Here is a 20,431-nt window from a genome sequence, read left to right as displayed (position 1 = left end):
TACCTCTGAAGGAAACAATAAGGACAGGGGAAAAATAGTTTTAAAACTGTTTCTTTTTTGTTTAAGACTCAAGTGGTCTTTGCATGCTGAGATTTTCTGTGCCAAGCTATACCCAGTACTAACACTTATTCAGCACAGACAGTTTAAAACAGGAATTATGCAAATACCCTCTTAACAGTACCACTGCAGTGACTGCTGTCTGCCCTCCTTCTTAGCAAAGGTACAAGCTTCATTTCCTAAAGACAATGGTTACATCATAACCAGCTGGTTACAGAAAGCAAACACCACCTCAATTACATTTACCACTTGACCAAGCAACTTGCAATTATACTTTAGTGTGAACCAGGGCACTGAGTCACCTTTCAGTGAAGCACTGACTTAAACCAATGATATGGCAACTGTAAACTAGTTAGAACTTTTAAGAGTCTGATGTGAAAGCCTGAAAGTATTTTTCAACATCTGTCCACTTTGTTTGTTTGAATGTTTAACAGCAAAGTTTTTTTCCCTGTAAGATTCCAAAAGACGACATAAACAATGAGACAGGATTTTAGCAACACTTGAAACAATCACCTTACCCTTAAGAGGCTGAAAAAACTGAACTTTAGAGACAGTTTCTTCTCTCACAAACCTTATGCTCTTTCCCTTTGTGAACTCTCTCTCTAGCATAGACACCAAGATGACCAAATCTCAGATTTCTGACTTTTAAGAGGAACAGTTTTGTTTATATGTATTTTCAAGAGCCATAGATTTTTTACTTTTAAAATCAGATAAACAAGTTTTTTACTTAACAAAACCTTTGTGATTCACATTTGAATCCCCTTCATAGAAAGAGTGAAGGATTTTACAAATAAAACATAACTTGTGAAAAGTGAGATTGAACAAAATCCCTTATTTTCTTCAGTGTAACTGCAGCTTTTCTCTTCAACCGTATTTATATAGAGAAAGAGTAAATGTGGGTAAAACAAAATAAAATGGTTAGAAAGGAAGTTTTGAAATGATAAATATGAAGCACAGCCCTAATTAATTGCTGCAAAAAAAGAAAAGGGGGGGTTGGGGTGGGAGGGTGCAAGTTCTCATCTTTCTTTATGAGACACTTCTGCTGTCAGGTTTTTCAGTACCATCCCTCTATCCAGTTTTGAATGCATTTAAAAGAATAAGGCAAAAATTCACCTTCTGCCTGGAAGTTCAACATTTAACCTATAGATATTGTTTTGTGTACGTAAGAGTTCATCTCTGAACTCTACTGTGTATACAACTTAGATTAAGAAACTCTTTAGCACAGTGCACATGTCTGCTCATCACGGTGCTACGCATACTGTTGGTATGAAAAAATATTTACACATGTATTTACATAACTCATTTTAACCACTCACCAAATAAAATATGCTGCAGTATAAAAATTTACTATTTAAATATGAAACTATTTTAACACACAGTTAAATAAAATAAATCAACCTCATTTCACAAAACAGCTACTAAGCATTATCAAAAATATTTACACAAGAGACAAATGATTCCTTTGAACAACAAACATTTAAAAGGACTTTTTAAATAAGGAAACTGAACACAAAACCAACATACTTTTCCTTCTCCTTTGTCCTACCTTAGAATACAGGTAAAGGATCCCAGATATGAAATTTGTACTGACTTATACCAGTCTACTTTGGCTCTTGTACCACACCTGTCACTATGACTTGAATGAAATCCCTTCTTGAAACCTTCCTGCACTTTTAATTCAGTCGCACCCATCTCTGAACGCTCATCAGTCTTAGCCTCAAGAACTTGTATCTGTATGATTTTTTTCTCTATATGCTTTTTGTAAATGAAAAAGTAATGATAGCACCATTTGTCTTCCCACAGACTTTGTAAACATTACATTTTTTGCCAAAATATTCTCACTGTTGCTACCTCTGGTTCAGCTTCTCAACTTGGTAGCAATAGAAAGTGCACTAGTGCACACGTAACTCCAGGTGTGCATTTACATTTTAACTACCGTATCATCTAACTTTGCTTACAGAAGGTCTAGAAGATGCAGTGGGATAGACTGTAGGCTCTTGGGGGCAGGGACTGACATTTATTATCTGTGGACACCTATCACATTAGGGACCCAATCTGTTGACCTTTAAGCACTACCGTAATACAAATTTTGATTAATCGTATCATAGGTCGCCATCTAAAGCCCTATCTACCCTAACAACCAGCACTGTTAATGGCAAGTTTTTTTTGGCAAAAACAGCCTAGTGCAGACAAGGCTCTAACTACCCTGAAGTGCTTCACACGCTTTACTAATCATACAACCTTCCCTCCACAAACAAATTGCCTCTGCATCTGAGGTGTTTAACAATGAAAAGCAACATTTTCACAGCAGGTTAACGCAGAAACTGGAAACTACAATTGCCAACTGGATCAAGAAATAATCAAAACTAAAACAGGCATAAAAAATAATCCAATAAAAGCAGCTTGAAGTTGACACAGATTTTGAAGACACTGATACCATCTAGTGGCAAAAATACATTGTTAACCTATTAACAAAAATTCATTAATTCATATTCAAATACAAGGAAACATCTTTATGAACAGCACAAAATAGTGATCAGAAATGGGCAAAGGGTTAACTAGTCATATCAAAACAGGACACTATTGAGCACAGAGCCACAGAAAGAACCAATTTCTAACACATTCTCAGTGGTTACAGACTGACTTTCCATTTTTAGTATGATGTAGACGTCTTAACATGCAATTTACAATCTTATCTATGATCAATCATAATATTCTTGGTTACCAGAGGTCTGCTCAGGCCTAATTTTTAGGCTCCGCCCAAGTATGGTCAAGTCATTTTTTGACTTGACTTCAACCCTGAGCCTTCTACTCCATTCCCCCGAATCTGAGTTGCGACTGCTGCTACCTCCTGCCTGTGGGGTTGGCACAGAGGCAGCTGCATGCTCTGGTCCTATCACCCAGGCTCTGCTGTGTATACCCTGCAAAATGAGTATGCCGAGGCATCACAATACCTCTCACACTGCAGCGTACACACAGAACAGCAGATGGTAGCAGACGGCAGGAGTAAGGCACACAGCTGCTGTCACAAGTAACCACCACAAGCTGACCTCACAGGCAAGCAGAAAGCCTAACCCAACTGTCCCCGACTTGACGCTTGTAGCTGGGTTCAGATTGGGTTGCAGGGCTTAGTGTGAAAAACTGTTATTAATCTGTTCCATAACTACTGTTCAAGATGTGTTGCACATGTCAATTTCGCTTTGGCAGTCTGTACGCCCAGTGCATGGCCATCAAACTTTTTCCTTCAGCAGTACCTGTTAGGTGGCTCAAACGACTCCTGCTGCTGTGTGTCACTGTGTGCAGGTATAAAGAGCAGAGCTGCCTTGAGCCCCCTCAGTTCCTTCTTGCCATAACTCCAATGAAGAGGGGTAGGAGTGTATGTCATGGAATGGACACATGCAACACATCTCTAAGAAGAGCAGTTATGGAAAAGGTTAGTAACCCTTTTTTCTTCTTCGAGTGATTCCACATTTTCATTCCACTCTTGGAGACTCACAAGCCATAAGACAGGAAGTGGGATTGGAATCTATTTCAATAGAGATTGGAGAACAATTTGTTCCCCTCTAGCATTGTCTTTGGAGTCTTAAGCACAGCATGTGGATCATGGACACATGGACCAAGCTGCCACTACAAATGTCTGCAACTGGGACTTGTGTTAGAAAGATCGCTGAGTCTGACTGTGACCTCGTCAAACGAGCTGTGACTGTTATGTGGAGTGACATTAGCCAAAAAGTCATTGCACATGCATATGCAGGGTGCAATCCAGGAAGAAATTCTCTTACCCTATTTGCCAATGCTACAAATAGCTGGGAGGATCTATGAAAGTGACTGGTTTGTCTAGGTAAAATGGCAAGACTCTTATGTCCAACATATGTAAATGCTCTCCTACCCAATACCACATATAAGCAAGGAGGAATACTGGCAAACAAATTGGCTGGTTGATGTGGAAAGGGGAAGCCACCTTTGGGACCAACTTCAGATGAGAATGCAGGTAAACCTTGTCCTTAAAGAAGATCATCTGTGGAAGTCCCAACATTAATGCCAGCAACTCCCCTGCTCATTTGGCCACGGCTAATAATACTAAGGACTCGACTATGTGTGTACACACACACACATACACACACAGTTCACGAAGGCTGAGACACAGAACTGTTCTGATATAGAACAGAGTTCCAATGACTATCATGGACGATAAGAAGGAACTGAGGGGGGGCTTCCTTTTATAAGAACTATAAACCAAATTAACAAATAACAGGGCTGGCTCTGCAGTTTTTGCCACCCCAAGCAGTGAAAAAAACAGCCGCTTGTGATGGCAAAAGGGAGAAGCTGCCGCCGATTTGCCGCTGCGCCCAGTGGAACAGAGGAGCTGCCGCCGAATTGCCGCTGCTGCAGCAACACTGCCTCCCCTTTCTAACTGCCGCCCCAAGCACCTGCTTTGAACGCTGGTGCCTGGAGCCGGCCCTGACAAATACTATCTGAAGACTTGGGAAGCATGGAGAGCAAGCAGAGCAAGACCCCACAGTTCCAACAACCCTCATGGGTGGTAAGAAGGAACCGACGCGGCGCCGGGTCGGTTGGGGTATATATTGAACGCGATGAAGGTGCCACTCCAGGGGGCTCCACAGCCAACCCAACGGGTGTTGCTAGGGGAAAACTTTCCGACAGCCGTGCACGCAGTGAGCACACACCTAACTGGAATCGATGAGCAAGCACTCAAAGAAGAACTGCATGTAATGGTGAATGGGGGGGCTCAAGCTGCCAAGCGAGTACTATAGAGGGGAAAAGTTTTTGATAGCCGTGTGCACCAACACCAAGAGCGGAATGCACATGTGCAGTCACTCAAGGAACTATGTTTGTTTGCATACTATATAGATGGCTTTCATTAAGTCTGTTTTTTCTATTATACACAGATTAATAGTCAGTGTTACAAGATTTTACACACTCAGTCTTAACTTTAGCATTTCCTGGCTTCCGAGTGCTTAACTTCGCATATTTTCTTAATGTATTTCCTTAATGTACTTTTTTGCATGGAGTTTCCTAGCTAAAATTATTTGTATTGAATCTCCAAGCAAGCCAACAACAAAAAAATAAAAAACAGTTACTTACCTTTTCATAACTGCTGTTCTTCAAGATGTGTTGCTCATGTCCATTCCATTCTAGGCGTGTGCGCACCCACGTGCACAGTTGGGAGATTTTTGCCTTAGCGGTATCTGTAAGGTCAGCTGTAGTGCCCTCGAGTGCCACGCTCATGCATCGGGATATTAGGCGCTGCCGACCCTATGCGCTCTCAGCTCCTTCTTACCGCCCATGACGGTTGGTTGGAGCGCCTTGTCTTGCATCGCAAAAGCATTAGCGGTTCTTGCAGGCCATTGTTCTGTCTCCCTTGTTGTTAGTTGCTAGGTACTTAGTTAGACCTTTAAGTTAAGCTTTAGAGTAGTTGTGTAGGAGTTAGAGTTCTGGCTGGGACTTGGCCAAGGAGCGGGGCATACCCCTTTCCCCAGGTTTTAAGCCATGTTCATTGTGTAGCCAGCCGACGCCCATTAGGGACCCCCATGAGGGCGGTTTAAAATGTTTGGGGGAGTCCCATAGAAAGGATAAGTGCAGGATCTGCAAAAACTTTCGACCTCATACTCAGAAGGAGCGGGATATCTGCTTAAGGACCCTCCCCATGGAGCTTGCGCTTCGTCCTACCTCGGAGCCCGCTCAATTGGACTCCAAGCCTGGTACCTTGATTTGACAGTCCAACTCCCATTCTTAGTCCTGTCAGAAGCGCCTGCTGAGCCTACTGGCTGTGACATTCTGGGCTCCAAGGAAGGCAAAAAGGCTGAGATCTGACTCTGATCAGCTATATACCAGTTCCATAACTTTCTAGCTTCACCGCACAGGAAAGGGAATCTTTCTTCTTCGGTTGTTGATATCAAACATGCAAGCCACACTGTGTGTCATGACTGATTGTTTTGCTCTTGATGAGGGCAGGAACTCAAGGTAGGTAATCCTTGAGTTCCAACAAATTGATATAGAGCCAGTGGACTGAGGTGACTACCTGTCCTGAGTTATGAGTGAGGGATGGGAGTATCTCTAAACAAACAGCGATGCATCCGTCGTCACACTTATTATTGGAGCAAGTTTGATCAAAGGGACACCCACATAGACATTGCATTAATCTTTCCATCAATCCAGAGAGTTCTTCACCTGGAGGGGAACCTTAACCTGTTTGTCCAATAGGTCCCTCTGAATCAGCCCTAAAAGCAGCAGAGGTGTAATCTTGCATGCTCGGTCACAAAGGTGGAAACTGTTATCTGACCCAGGAGCTGCAAACAGTTCCTTATTGTAGTACAGAGACTTCCTTGATTTGTCCCAACCAGATTTGACAAAGTTACAAATCTGTATGTGGGAAAGAAGTCCCTGGCTACCAACGAATCCAAATATGCCCCAATGAATTGTATTCTCTGTACAGGGGCTAATGTGGATAATTATTAGCCCCTCTGTACAGGGGCTAATGTGGATATATATATCTTTTTAACGTTTAGCTGGAGACCCAATTCCTGGTGGAGAGAGGGGGCTCTGGGTGGAAGTTAGTACCAGTTTGTAAGATCAGCCCTTGACTAACCGGTCATCAAGATACCGAATGACTAAAATTGCTTCTCACCGAAGGTGAGCAGCTACTACTGCTAAAGCCTTTAAGAATGCCTTTGGGGCCAAAGAAAGGCTGAAGAGAAGTACTCGGCACTAAAAACAATCCTGGACCATGGTGAAGCGCAGGTATCCTGTGTGCAGGATGCATCTCTAGATGAAAACAGTCCACCTGTAGATCGAGGGCCGAAAACCAATCTCCTGCCTTTAGAGAAGAGATTAGGGCTGCCAGAGCCACCATCTGGAACTTTTTTGAGACTTGGCACAAAAGTATACTTTGAGGAAAACCCCCTCCACTGTGGGGTCTACTGCTCCTTGTCGCAGGGCTGGTACATCCAGTCACCTTTTGTGGGCAGGGGAGAGGTGCTTTACAGCCCTGTGGCTGAGTCAACAGCACGGCCTAGTGGCCAGAGTCAATCGTATGGGTGAGCTGGGCCACCACCCTGGGGTGAGTGATGGCCAGGGTAGGGGGACCTCTCCACTGGGTCCCAACCCAGGGCCCTGTTGGTGGTGGGATTGCCCGCCACCAGGTCAGCGGGGATCCTACCGAAACATGCTGAGCTAGCCTCTGGTTCTACAACCAATTCCCCATCAAGTTTCCCTGGGTCACTTCCTACCCAATTCTCTGCAGTTTGCCATCTCTGGGTCCCCACGGTCTCTCCACTCTCTGCGGCATCCTGAGCCTGGGGGTCAGGGTTTCTCTTGGTCTTTGTCTGGCCTCTGCATCCTGGAGTGCAAGCGGTCTTCACACAGGAGCCAGCAATGCACTTCCTTCCTCGCCAGCGGTCAGCCCAGACTGAGCAGCTCTGCTTCCTTTTATACCCTGTCTCCAGCTGGAGCATGCCCAGCAGAGCTGAAGGGGTATGGCCTCCTCAGCCCAAAGAAAAGGATTAACTGCTGCTGCACCAGGTCGGGGCTGGTACACCTAAACAAAGGAAGGAGTGTACTTCTTGGCTCAGTATAGTCTTGTTAGGGGGTCCCTGAAAAGGATGGGGAAGGAGAGTGGAAGGGACGAAGTGGATGGTGGAGCCCAATGTTATATTCTCCATGACACACGTGTCTGCTGGAAATGGGAAAGGCAGTCTCCAAAAGTGTGGAGGTGGGCAAAAGGTCGCAGCTTCCAAACTAGAGGTGAGGGAGGAGTTGAGCCCTTGACCATCCTGTCAAAATAGCTGTTTCAAAGATGACTGGGTACTTGCTGAAGGCAGGTGGGAAGCTTTTCCCCTCCGGAATCTCAGTCTCTTTCTAGCAAGTTTTGTGATATCCAGAGAACTGCGTTGGGTGTGATCTTTGGGCAGTTTGAGACCCACTAAACCCCCTCTTTTTTGTAGGCGCACATATACCCAGAAACCTCAGCGTAGCCACGGAGTTCTTCAGCATGTGTGGGGACTCGTCTGTAGTTCCTGAGAAGAGCTTCTGATCGTCAAACAGGAGGTCCTCAACTGCATTTTGTACCTCTCTCAGGAACCCCAACAGCTGGAGCCATGACACCCTGTGCGTGACAACTGCTGTCGAGATGGATCTAGTGGCAGTGTCTGCAGCATCCAAGAATGCTGGGAGAGAGGCTCTGGCTAATAACTGCCCCTCCTTAAGGATAGCCTGAAAGTGCTCTCTATGCTCTTGTGAAGATGTTCAATAAAGGTTGCAAACTTGCTGTAATTCTTGTGAAGTCATACTTAGCCATGACTGCCTTATAATTTGTGATCCAAAACTGAAGGGTCTCAGATGAGTAAGCCTTTCACCCAAAAATGTCTATCCTTTTCTGGTCCTTGTCATAAGAGGTAGACCTGGAATAATGCTGTTTACGTGGCTTGTTTACTGCATTCAACACATGGGAATTAGTTGGAGGATGGCAAAACAAAAATCCTGAGTTTTGTGGTAACAATATTTTTTATCTGTCCATTTACAAGTTGCCAGTATAGTGCCAGAAATTTGCCACACAGCCTTTGCTGGATCCATGAGCTCTTCATTATAGGGTAACGCAACTTGGGTGGGTGTCACTGACTGCAAAGTGTCCAGGAGCTTGTATTGTGAGTCTTTAACCTCCTCAAAAGGTAACTTGAGGGTGTCCACCATCCTCTTCACAAGATCCTGGAATCAGCAAAAAAGGTCAACCATTGATGGTGATGGAAGCATGACTACCTCATCCAGAGTCAAAGATTAAACAGGGGTTTGAGGGGTAGTATTGTTGTCCACCCTAGCCTCCTGTCCCTCAAACGTCTTCTGGTGTTGAGGGTTTGGTGGAGGAGAATGTTTGACTCTAGTCTTCTGGTGCAGTGGAGCCAGAGGTCTAGAAAATTGCTGCCGATACGCTGCCCAAAGACGCAAGTGGTCCATACAGGAGACAGGGTGGGACCGATCCCAGGACTGATCCCACTATCTCTGATATGGACGAGAATTCTTATGGGTTCCTGTAAGTATGGGTTCCACAATCTCAGTTCAGGCTTCTTGGTGCTAAAGTAATGCAAACAAACAAACAAAAACATGGAAGACTTCCTTGCGTGGAATGAGACAGTTATGTTCACCAGCCTATCAACATTTTTTGCCCTTGTGAACCTGCTCCAAGTAGAACAGTAGTCAAATTGACAGTGCTCAAAATGTTCTCCAGCCAAAAAGCCTACAGACAAGTGAGGAGCAACCAATTTTTTCTTCACTTAAAACAAAGGATTGTGCTCTGTCCCAAAAAACCAGAATCCAAACTAATAAGTTTCCAGAAGTTGGTGAATTTTCATAGGAAACCCTTGTAACCTACTATTCAGCAATAAATAAACCCCCATAAAAATGCAAACAAAGCAGGAAGCTATTTTAAAATCTTGCCTGGAAGGATGTCAGTGATATATTTTGGTACATATCAGAGGGAAGACCATTCTAAAGTTGCATGCACTCAATGGAAAAAGACCAGCCTCTCACTCCTCTGTTATACAATAGGACAGTCAGCAGACTTAACACTGCTCATTTCTAGTGCTACACTTGAAGGCTGGGCACAAACTGACCTTCAGATTGGCCCAAGACCTTGTCATGTAATTGATGGATCCATCTATACAGTATTGTACAGTGAAGACTGGGTAGGGATCTGATAGAGATGATCTAACATGGATCCCTAACATCACTTCGAAGTCTGAAAGGAGGAGTTCCATGCATCTAACTTTTCACATATTCAGAATTTTGTCTCATTCTCCTAAGCATAGTTAGAAGACACAATTCATGTGAAAATGTCCAGAATGCTGAGACTGGGAGGCCAGGATTTCAAATAAATTACTATAGGAAGCAGGGAGGAAGGAAAATAGTGATCTCTATGCAGTAATAGCTTGCAGCCTGGTACAGCACTCATATACCGAAGCCCTGATGTTTAGAACGGTGAGCTGTAATTTAAATTTCCTTGTACTAGCCAAGTGCTTCCTACCAGATATACCAGCATCACTGATGCTTGCAGGCTCTCTGTAGTGAATCCCTCAGTTCCTCCTTAAAACATATCTTTCCCCTTTTAACAATTTTAACAATGTTTTTAAAAACTGTAACATGCTGTGTAAAATGCTAAGCAGATCACTCAGTAGTATGGAAATTCAGAGTCTGGCTTTGAGCATTGCTGTAGCTAGACAGTTATGATGCACTGACAAGAAACTTGAGAGGTTACACACAGTGTGATGGTGCAGCCAAAACAGCTAATGCTCCTTTGGGCTACAGTGCAGGATTCTTTATCCAAAGCCACACAGGAACAGAAGGACATATATATAGCTTGAGTAAATGCAGCACACAGCAGCAAAAGTGATAGGAATTGAGATACATGAGGAATATGAAACAGACATTAAAAAATGGCATATAGGAAAAATTCCCTACATACAAGACAACAATTTCTGTGGGTGGTATTGCCCCGTACACCATACTTTCAAAGATAGTTTGTAATCCAACCCTTACAAAATGCTTCAACACCTGATGAATGGGCAAAGTGCTTTCAGATTTCTTCTCCTCTTGGAAGGAAAGTGAAAACTTTACATGTTTCTGGTTCACATTACATTTCCTTCATTTACATCAATAAGTGCCTGACAATTCTCCTATATAAAATCGTCTCCAAGGGAAGGAAGATGCAGGAGCAAGACCATAAGTTAAGTAAGTCGCAGCCAAACATAATTCACTTTTAAAAGCCATCCTGACAAGCCGTCAGTCTGGATGGATCTGGTCTTCACAGAAAAGGCTAGATTAAGCAGAACATCCAAGTATACCAATACAGTATGGTGTAGGGGCAACACAATGGAGTAGCTTTCATGATAGTTATAGGAGGCCTTCAATATTCTGTTCTAAGCCCAGCAATATGCACAAACTACATGCCAAAATGTCCAATGCAGAGAGTGCACGTGTGTGTTTTAAGTGTACAAAATGAGATGGCACAAGGGAGCACACCACCATGAGAAACTTGGGCTCTTATTCTGGATCTTCTTCCTGTTACTGTGGGGCAGAGCTCAAGCTATTATGCAAGAGTGTGAAGTTACTGAAAGATAATTGACTATTCCTGCACAGTCTATTGGAACTAGGAGAGTCACTCCAGCTACTCTGAATATGAATGTAAACAGACATTTTTATGGAATACTGAAGTTTCCATATTGAGTGAAACACTTCCCTTCTGTAAGCTACACTGCTATTTTAAAAAGCCCACATGCTGCATGAGTGAGTGGAGAGCTGCACGTTTTAATGAAAGGCTCTGACGCAAAAGATTACTGAATTTTGATAAAGGATTACTGTGATGGCAACAAGGAGTACTGAGTACAAGGAAGTTATTTATAAAGCTATTTGCTTCTGAGGCTTTATAAGATGGGAAGCAAAGTAAGTTTTCGCTTCAGTTAAAGGATGGTAAACAAAGTACACAGTTACAGAGACCAAGGAGAGATTACTCACATTGTGCAGTAACTACAGTTCAAGATATTTCCCCCCCACCCTCCTTATGGGTGTTCAACTTCAGATGCCTCCCATGAGGTCTGGATCAGCGTTTCGGCAGCAGTGCCCATTTGTCCCACACGAGCACTCCTGATGGCCTCATGCCCTGTACTGAGATCTAGAGCTGCACGGGCAAACTACCTCCAGTTCCTTTTCCACTGTGAAATTCTATGAGACAAAACTTTGAACCAGAGGGAAAGGAGGGTGGGTAGTGGGGCACCCATAGAGACACATCTCAAAGACGTGCAGTTACTGCACAAGGTGAGTAACCTCTCCTTTGAGTAATGTCCCTATGGGTGCTCCATTTCAGGTAACTCCCGAGCAGTATCCCTGGAAGCAGGAGGGAGCTTTGGATTTGAGTCCAACACTGAAGTTATAACTGCAATGTTAAATACAGCATCTGATCTGGCAGCATGAATGAAAGCTTAGTGTTTGGAGACCAGGTTGCCACTGTACAGATTTCAGCCACTGGAATATCCTTCAGCAGTGCTATAGAAGCATGCTGAGATCAAGTAGAATGGGCTAGGCACTTCAGAAGGAGGATGAACGTTGGCAGGCTCATAATAAGAAATACCATCCAGAGATCCACCTTGAGAGTTTTGAGTCGAGACTGTGGATCCTCTGGATCTGTCTATAAACAAACAGTCTGGGAGACTTTCAAAATGGTTTGGTTCTGTCCAGATAGAAGGCTAACGCTCTTCTAACATCCAATGTGTGGAGGGAAAAATTTTCAGTGGTCTGGTGTGGTTTTGGGAAGAAGACTGGAAGATGAATATCCAGGAATATTAATGGCTAATACAGAATTCAAAATATACCTTCGGTAGAAGGCTATGATGAGGTCATAATGAAACTTTCTCCCTGAAGAATACTGTAAAGGGACGGTCTGCGATTATCAACCCCTTTCGCCAACTCTTTTGGCAGAAGTGACGGCCACCAAGAAAGCAGTTCTCATGGCCAGGTGAAGATAGGAACATGCAGCCACTGGCTCAAAGGGGACAATTAAGGACCAAGTTAGGGGCGGGGGGAAAGTAAGTCAAGTGACTTACTGGTACTCTGGGGCCAGCTCTAACCCCCGGAAGGGGCGGGGCTGAGGGGGTCAGAGCCAGCCCCCCCACCAGGGTAGCAGCAGCAGCCCAGGGCTCTCAAAGGGCGCAGGGCTCCCCTCTTCTACTGCCCTGGCCCTTTAAATAGCCGCCGGAGCCCTGGGGAAGCAGCGGGGCTCCAGTGGCTATTTAAAGGACCGGGGCTGCAGAGACAGCTCTGGAGCCCCGGCCCTTTAAATAGCCCCTGGAGCCCCCGTTACCTCAGGGCTCCGGGGGCTATTTAACGGGCCCACGGCTCCCCAGCTTCTACCGCCCCAGTCCTTTAAATAGCTGCCGGAGCCCTGGAGTAGCAGCGGCGGGGCTCCAGTGGCTATTTAAAGGGCCTGGGCAGTAGAAGCAGGGGAGCCCCAGGCCCTTTAAATAGCTGCCGGAGCCCTGCAGCCGCTGCCCCAGGGCTCCAGCAGCGGGGCTCTGAAGGCAATTTAAAGGGCCTGGGGCTCCAGCCACTGCTGGGAGCCCCAGGCCCTTTAAATCACCCTCTGGGGAAGCCAGTCTGCCCCAGTATGGTGCACTGGCTCTTGCCGGCACGGCGTACCAGGGCGTACCAGCTTACTTTCACCTCTGTTTAGAGGTGAGCTCTATGCCATGGAAAAAGGTTCAACCTCTTAATGAATTTTGCTGTCCTGGAGGGAGCAAACATTGAGAATCCCTCTACACAGCACTGGAAGGTGATGATGGCTGCCATGTGAGCTTTGCTGAACCCCTGGAGAGTCCTGACTTTTTCAATTCCAACAGGTAGTCAAGGACAGCGAAGAGGGAAGAGTGAACAGGCAAAAACTGCTGCCCAGAACAACACTGGTGAAATCTCTTACATTTCTGAAGGCAAATGTTTCACAAGGTATCTTTCTGCTGTTTAACATCACTGTTATACCTCTGCAGAACAGGAAGATGCTATCCCCAAGAACCATCAAAGAACCAAACTCTGAGATGAAGAATTCCCAGGTTGGGATGAAGAGTCCAACCGGAATCCTGAGACAGCAAGTGGGGAGATGACAGAAGACTCAGTAACAGACGACAAACACGAATCAGGTAAGGGTACCACGCTTGACTTGGTCACTATGGGATAACTAAAATGACCCTGGGTTTGTCTTGTCTGATCTTGTTCAACACTCTCAAGATCAATGCTGTGGGAGGATATGCATGGAGAAGGGGCCTTTGTCCAAGGAATTAGGAAAGGAGTCCGCTGGGAAGAGAGGACCCAGCCCTCCTCTTGAGTTGAATTTCTTGTACTTCCTGTTGGTGGGGGCAGTAAACAAGTCCATCTCTGGAAACTCCAGGGTCAGAAAAATGCAATTATGGGTCCACAAGTCCAGCTCCCAATCATTATCTAGGGAGAAGTGACAGCTGAGATTGTCAGCCATGGTGTTTTATATCCCTGGAAGGCGAGACTGAAATAAGGACGTGATTGGTTATACATCAGTTCTATAGCTTCTACAGCACAGAGAAATGGGGGATCTTGCACCCCTTCCCTCCTGACAATTGATGTAGAACATGCTGGCTATGCTGTCTGTCATGACTTTGTAGCTATTTCATTCCATTAATCAAAGGCAAATCCATCTGCCCTCAGCTCCAGGAGGTTCATGTGTACAAGAGAGACTTGGGTAAACAATTTGCCCTGAATGGTGAGAGTCCCTAAGTGTGCCCCTGCACCCCATCATGGATGCATCTAATGTTACGGTGATATGAGGCTGGATGAAAGAAAATTCTGTACAGACATTGGATGGCTCCTTCCACCTACTGAGTGAGTCCAGTACTCAGCAGGGGAAAGACACCAGATTGTGCTTAAAGAAAAGGAGTACTTGTGGCACCTTAGAGACTAACCAATTTATTTGAGCATAAGCTACAGCTCACTTCATCGGATGCATACTGTGGAAAATACAGAAGATGTTTTTATACACACAAACCATGAAAAAATGGGTGTTTATCACTACAAAAGGTTTTCTCTCCCCCCATCCTACTCTCCTGCTGGTAATAGATTATCTAAAGTGATCACTCTCCTTACAACGTGTATGATTTTTATCTTTGAAAACTCGTGGCGAACGGGGGAAGTCCCGGATGACTGGAAAAAGGCTAATGTAGTGCCAATCTTTAAAAAAGGGAAGAAGGAGGATCCTGGGAACTACAGGCCAGTAAGCCTCACTTCAGTCCCCGGAAAAATCATGGAGCAGGTCCTCAAAGAATCAATCCTGAAGCACTTACATGAGAGGAAAGTGATCAGGAACAGTCAGCATGGATTCACCAAGGGAAGGTCATACCTGACTAATCTAATCGCCTTCTATGATGAGATTACTGGTTCTGTGAATGAAGGGAAAGCAGTGGATGTATTGTATCTTGACTTTAGCAAAGCTTTTGACACGGTCTCCCATAGTATTCTTGTCAGCAAGTTAAGGAAGTATGGGCTGGATGAATGCACTATAAGGTGGGTAGAAAGTTGGCTAGATTGTCAGGCTCAACGGGTAGTGATCAATGGCTCCATGTCTAGTTGGCAGCCGGTGTCAAGTGGAGTGCCCCAGGGGTCGGTTTTGTTCAAGATCTTCATAAATGATCTGGAGGATGGTGTGGATTGCACACTCAGCAAATTTGCGGATGATAGTAAACTGGGAGGAGTGGTAGATACGCTGGAGGGCAGGGATAGGATACAGAGGGACCTAGACAAATTGGAGGATTGGGCCAAAAGAAATCTGATGAGGTTCAATAAGGATAAGTGCAGGGTCCTGCACTTAGGACGGAAGAACCCAATGCACAGTTACAGACTAGGGACCGAATGGCTAGGCTGCAGTTCTGCAGAAAAGGACCTAGGGGTGACAGTGGACGAGAAGCTGGATATGAGCCAGCAGTGTGCCCTTGTTGCCAAGAAGGCCAATGGCATTTTGGGATGTATAAGTAGGGGCATAGCGAGCAGATCGAGGGACGTGATCGTTCCCCTCTATTCGACATTGGTGAGGCCTCATCTGGAGTACTGTGTCCAGTTTTGGGCCCCACACTACAAGAAGGATGTGGAGAAATTGGAGAGAGTCCAGCGAAGGGCAACAAAAATGATTAGGGGTCTGGAACACATGACTTATGAGGAGAGGCTGAGGGAACTGGGATTGTTTAGTCTGCAGAAGAGAAGAATGAGGGGGGATTTGATAGCTGCTTTCAACTACCTGAGAGGTAGTTCCAGAGAGGATGGTTCTAGACTATGCTCAGTGGTGGACGAGGACAGGAGAAGGAGTAATGGTCTCAAGTTGCAGTGGGGGAGGTTTAGGTTGGATATTAGGAAAAACTTTTTCACTAGGAGGGTGGTGAAACACTAGAATGCGTTGCCTAGGGAGGTGGTGGAATCTCCTTCCTTTGAAGTTTTTAAGGTCAGGCTTGACAAAGCCCTGGCTGGGATGATTTAATTGGGTATGGGTCCTGCTTTTGAGCAGGGGGTTGGACTAGATGACCTCCTGAGGTCCCTTCCAACCCTGATATTCTATGATTCTATGATAATGAAGGTGGTCCATTTCCAGCACAAATCCAGGTTTTCTCCCCCCCGCCCCAACAAACCCACTCTTCTGTTGGTAATAGCTTATCTAAAGTGATCACTCTCCTTACAACGTGTATGATAATCAAGGTGGGCCATTTCCAGCACAAATCCAGGGTTTAACAAGAACGTCTGAGGAACGGGGGGGGGGGGGGGGGGGGAATAATGAACAAGGGGACATAGATTACTTTTTATAATGACTCAACCATTCCCAGTCTCTATTCAAGCCTAAGTTAATTGTATCTAATTTGCAAATTAATTCCAATTCAGCAGTCTCTCGTTGGAGTTTTGTTGAAGGATAGTCACTTTGAGATCAGAAATTGAGTGACCAGAGAGATTGAAGTGTTCTCCGACTGGTTTATGAATGTTATAATTCTTGACATCTGATTTGTGTCCATTTATTCTTTTTTGCTGGAAATGACCCACCTTGATTATCATACACATTGTAAGGAGAGTGATCACTTTAGATAAGCTATTACCAACAGGAGAGTGGGGTGCGGGGAGAGAAAACCTTTCGTAGTGGTAAACACCCATTTTTTCATGCTGTGTGTGTATAAAAAGATCTTGTGTACTTTCCACAGTATGCATCCGATGAAGTGAGCTGTAGCTCACGAAAGCTTATGCTCAAATAAATTGGTTAGTCTCTAAGGTGCCACAAGTACTCCTTTTCTTTTTGCCAATACAGACTAACACGGCTGTTACTCTGAAACCTGTCGATTGTGCTTGTTCAGGCTATAAATTATCCTGAGCCATCCCTGGACACAGCAAAGATGTAACCTGGCATGTTATGTTACAAAGGTACAAGCTGCATGTGTTCTGGCAGTTGGAAGCAACTGTCTTCCCAGTGGTCACCATGAGAAAGGCACGAGGCTCTTGAAAACCGTTAATCGGTGGCACAAAGATTCCAATATGGCCACTGAGAAGAGCCATTAAGCACAGAAGATGGCATCCAATGCTGGTCATACCAATGAGAAGGGACACGGATTTGTCTTGCCCCAAGATCCTCTCTTTCCGTAAAGGTGTCAGGTCCTTGCACAAAGATTTAGGAAAATGAAAAGAGGTCCTCATTATTGTCTACAGGATGAGCTCCGCTTTGCTCAGAAAGCACTGGAGAAGCAGGTGGCACCAGGGAAAGATCTAATCCTGGTGACCCTGTTGATATCAGTATGAACAGGCACTCGGTACCCATTGACAGGGGAGACTTCGGCTCTTCTGAGACAAACAAGTCTCTTGAATACCTAAATTCCTGTTTCAGAGTAGCAGCCATGTTAGTCTGTATCCGCAAAAAGAAAAGGAGGACTTGTGGCACCTTAGAGACTAAAATTTATTTGAGCACAAGCTTTCGTGAGCTACAGCTCACTTCATCGGATGCATTCAGTGGAAAATACAGTGGGGAGATTTATATACACAGAGAACATGAAACAATGGGTGTTACCATACACACTGTAACGAGAGTGATCAGGTAAGGTGAGCTACCAGTGGGGGAGAGGGGGGGACCTTTTGTAGTGATAACCAAGGTGGGCCATTTCCAGCAGCTGACAAGAATGCCCGAGGAACAGCGGCGGGGTGGAGGGGGTAGTTTTACTTTGTGTAATGACCCATCCACTCCCAGTCTTTATTCAAGCCTAAGTTAATTGTATCCAGTTTGGAAATTAATTCCAATTCAGCAGTCTCTCGTTGGAGTCTGTTTTTGAAGTTTTTTTGTAGAAGAACTGTCACTTTGGTTACTTGATTACAGACCTAAAAGAGACTGAAGTGTTCTCCGACTGGTTTTTGAATGTTATAATTCTTGACATCTGATTTGTGTCCATTTATTCTTTTACATAGAGGTTGTCTGGTTTGGCCAATGTACATAGCAGAGGGGCATTGCTGGCACATGATGGCATATATCACATTGGTAGATGTGCAGGTGAAGGAGCCTCTGATAGTGTGGCTGATGTGATTAGGCCCTATGATGGTGTCCCCTGAACAGATATGTGGACACAGTTGGCAACAGGCTTTGTTGCAAGTATAGGTTCTTGGGTTAGTGGTTCTGTTGCATGGTATGTGGTTGCTGGTGAGCATTTGCTTCAGGTTGGGGGGCTGTCTGTAGACAAGGATTGGCCTGTCTCCCAAGATCTGTGAGAGTGATGGGTCGTCCTACAGGATAGGTTGTAGATCCTTGATGATGCGTTGGAGAGGTTTTAGTTGGGGGCTGAAGGTGATGGCTAGTGGCGATCTGTTGTTTTCTTTGTTGGGCCTGTCCTGTAGTAGGTGACTTCTGGGTACTCTTCTGGCTCTGTCAATCTGTTTCTTCACTTCCCCAGGTGGGTATTGTAGTTGTAAGAACGCTTGATAGAGATCTTGTAGGTGTTTGTCTCTGTCTGAGGGGTTGGAGCAAATGCAGTTGTATCGTAGAGCTTGGCTGTAGACGATGGATCATGTGGTGTGGTCTGGATGAAAGCTGGAGGCATGTAGGTAGGAACAGCGGTCAGTAGGTTTCCGGTATAGGGTGGTGTTTATGTGACCATTGCTTATTAGCACCGTAGTGTCCAGGAAGTGGATCTCTTGTGTGGACTGGTCCAGGCTGAGGTTGATGGTGGGATGGAAATTGTTGAAATCATGGTGGAATTCCTCAAGGGCTTCTTTTCCACGGGTCCAGATGATGAAGATGTCATCAATATACCGTAAGTAAAGTAGGGGCATTAGGGGACGAGAGCTGAGGAAGCGTTGTTCTAAGTCAGCCATAAAAACGTTGGCATACTCTGGGGCCATGCGGGTACCCATAGTAGTGCCGCTGATTTGAAGGTATACGTTATCCCCAAATGTGAAATAGTTATGGGTGAGGACAAAGTCACAAAGTTCAGCCACCAGGTTTGCAGTGACATTATTGGACACAAATCAGACGTCAAGAATTATAACATTCAAAAACCAGTCGGAGAACATTTCAATCTGTTTAGTCACTCGATTACAGACCTAAAAGTGGCAATTCTTCAACAAAAAAAACTTCAAAAACAGACTCCAACGAGAGACTGCTGAATTGGAATTAATTTGCAAGCTGGATACAATTAACTTAGGCTTGAATAAAGACTGGGAGTGGATGGGTCATTACACAAAGTAAAATTATTCCCCCCCCAGCTGTTCCTCGGACGTTCTTGTCAACTGCTGGAAATGGCCCACCTTGATTATCAGTACAAAAGCCGCCCCGCCCCGCCCGGTAATAGCTCACCTTACCTGATCACTCTCGTTACAATGTGTATGGTAACACCCATTGTTCCATGTTCTGTGTATATAAATCTCCCCACTGTATTTTCCACTGAATGCATCCGATGAAGTGAGCTGTAGCTCACGAAAGCTTATGCTCCAATAAATTGGTTAGTCTCTAATGTGCCACAAGTCCTCCTTTTCTTTTTGCTAAATTCCTGTGTTATCAGGTGGATTTGTGCTGAGAATGAGGGATGTTCAACAGTCTGTACTAGGTTGAGACCTGCTTTGATGGGTCCTGTCTAGCAAAAGTCATTGGTACCAAAGATGACAACTCCTTTGGAAGTACCAAGGGACTCTGGATCACTTGTCTAGAAACCGAAGGCAGCACCGGATGGCCTGTCAGTACAGCCCTTCTGGAAGCAGAGAATTTAGAGTCTCTGCTGATGGATTTATGCTTAGGTGGTACTGAGTATAGCTTTGATAACAAGGTATGGTTGTTACTGTGGCTCTTTGAAGGGCTTGGAGTCTTAGAAGACCTCCCAGTATTACAGGAGCCTGGAGCCTCAGCAGTATCCAGTCCAGGACCTGAGATCTCTGACAGTTAATTTCTGAAGAGACTGGGGCTTTTTTTGAAATAGGCTCTTCATGAGGAGAACTAGAACTCCTCTTTTTAAGTGCCTATTTGGTACCCTCCAACATTTTTCCCTGAGAAGTTGGGGGGAAAACTGGTGCAGAAGCTGATGAGGCACTATGCTCACGCAAAGGCTGATGTACAGGGGAGTATCGTGGCCTGGATCTGAAGATGGGAGTGCTCCATCGTAGAGAAGCTTGAATCTAATCTCCTGTTTTTTTCTAGCTTTGATCTTAAAGGTTGAGTAGGTATTGTGCTTTTGAGGGATATGAATGTACCCCAGACAGTAATTGTACTGGTAATGTCCAACACTGAGTGGGACAGATTCCTGAGATGTGAGACTACTTGAATCCCAGAGATCCTGGCATACTCCGGTGACAAAGC

The 20,431-nt window shown here is 44.9% G+C and overlaps 1 protein-coding gene across 21 annotated transcripts in view; it reads right to left on the bottom strand.

The window, feature by feature from the left end:
* Nucleotides 1–20,431, bottom strand: part of BRD4 (bromodomain containing 4) — a 228,352-nt gene that overhangs the window by 49,071 nt on the left and 158,850 nt on the right. The window lies entirely within an intron of this gene.

Source organism: Lepidochelys kempii, chromosome 20, assembly GCF_965140285.1.
Source record: "Lepidochelys kempii isolate rLepKem1 chromosome 20, rLepKem1.hap1, whole genome shotgun sequence".
NCBI classification, from domain to species: Eukaryota; Metazoa; Chordata; order Testudines; family Cheloniidae; genus Lepidochelys; species Lepidochelys kempii.
This window is presented reverse-complemented; position numbering and strand designations above follow the sequence as displayed.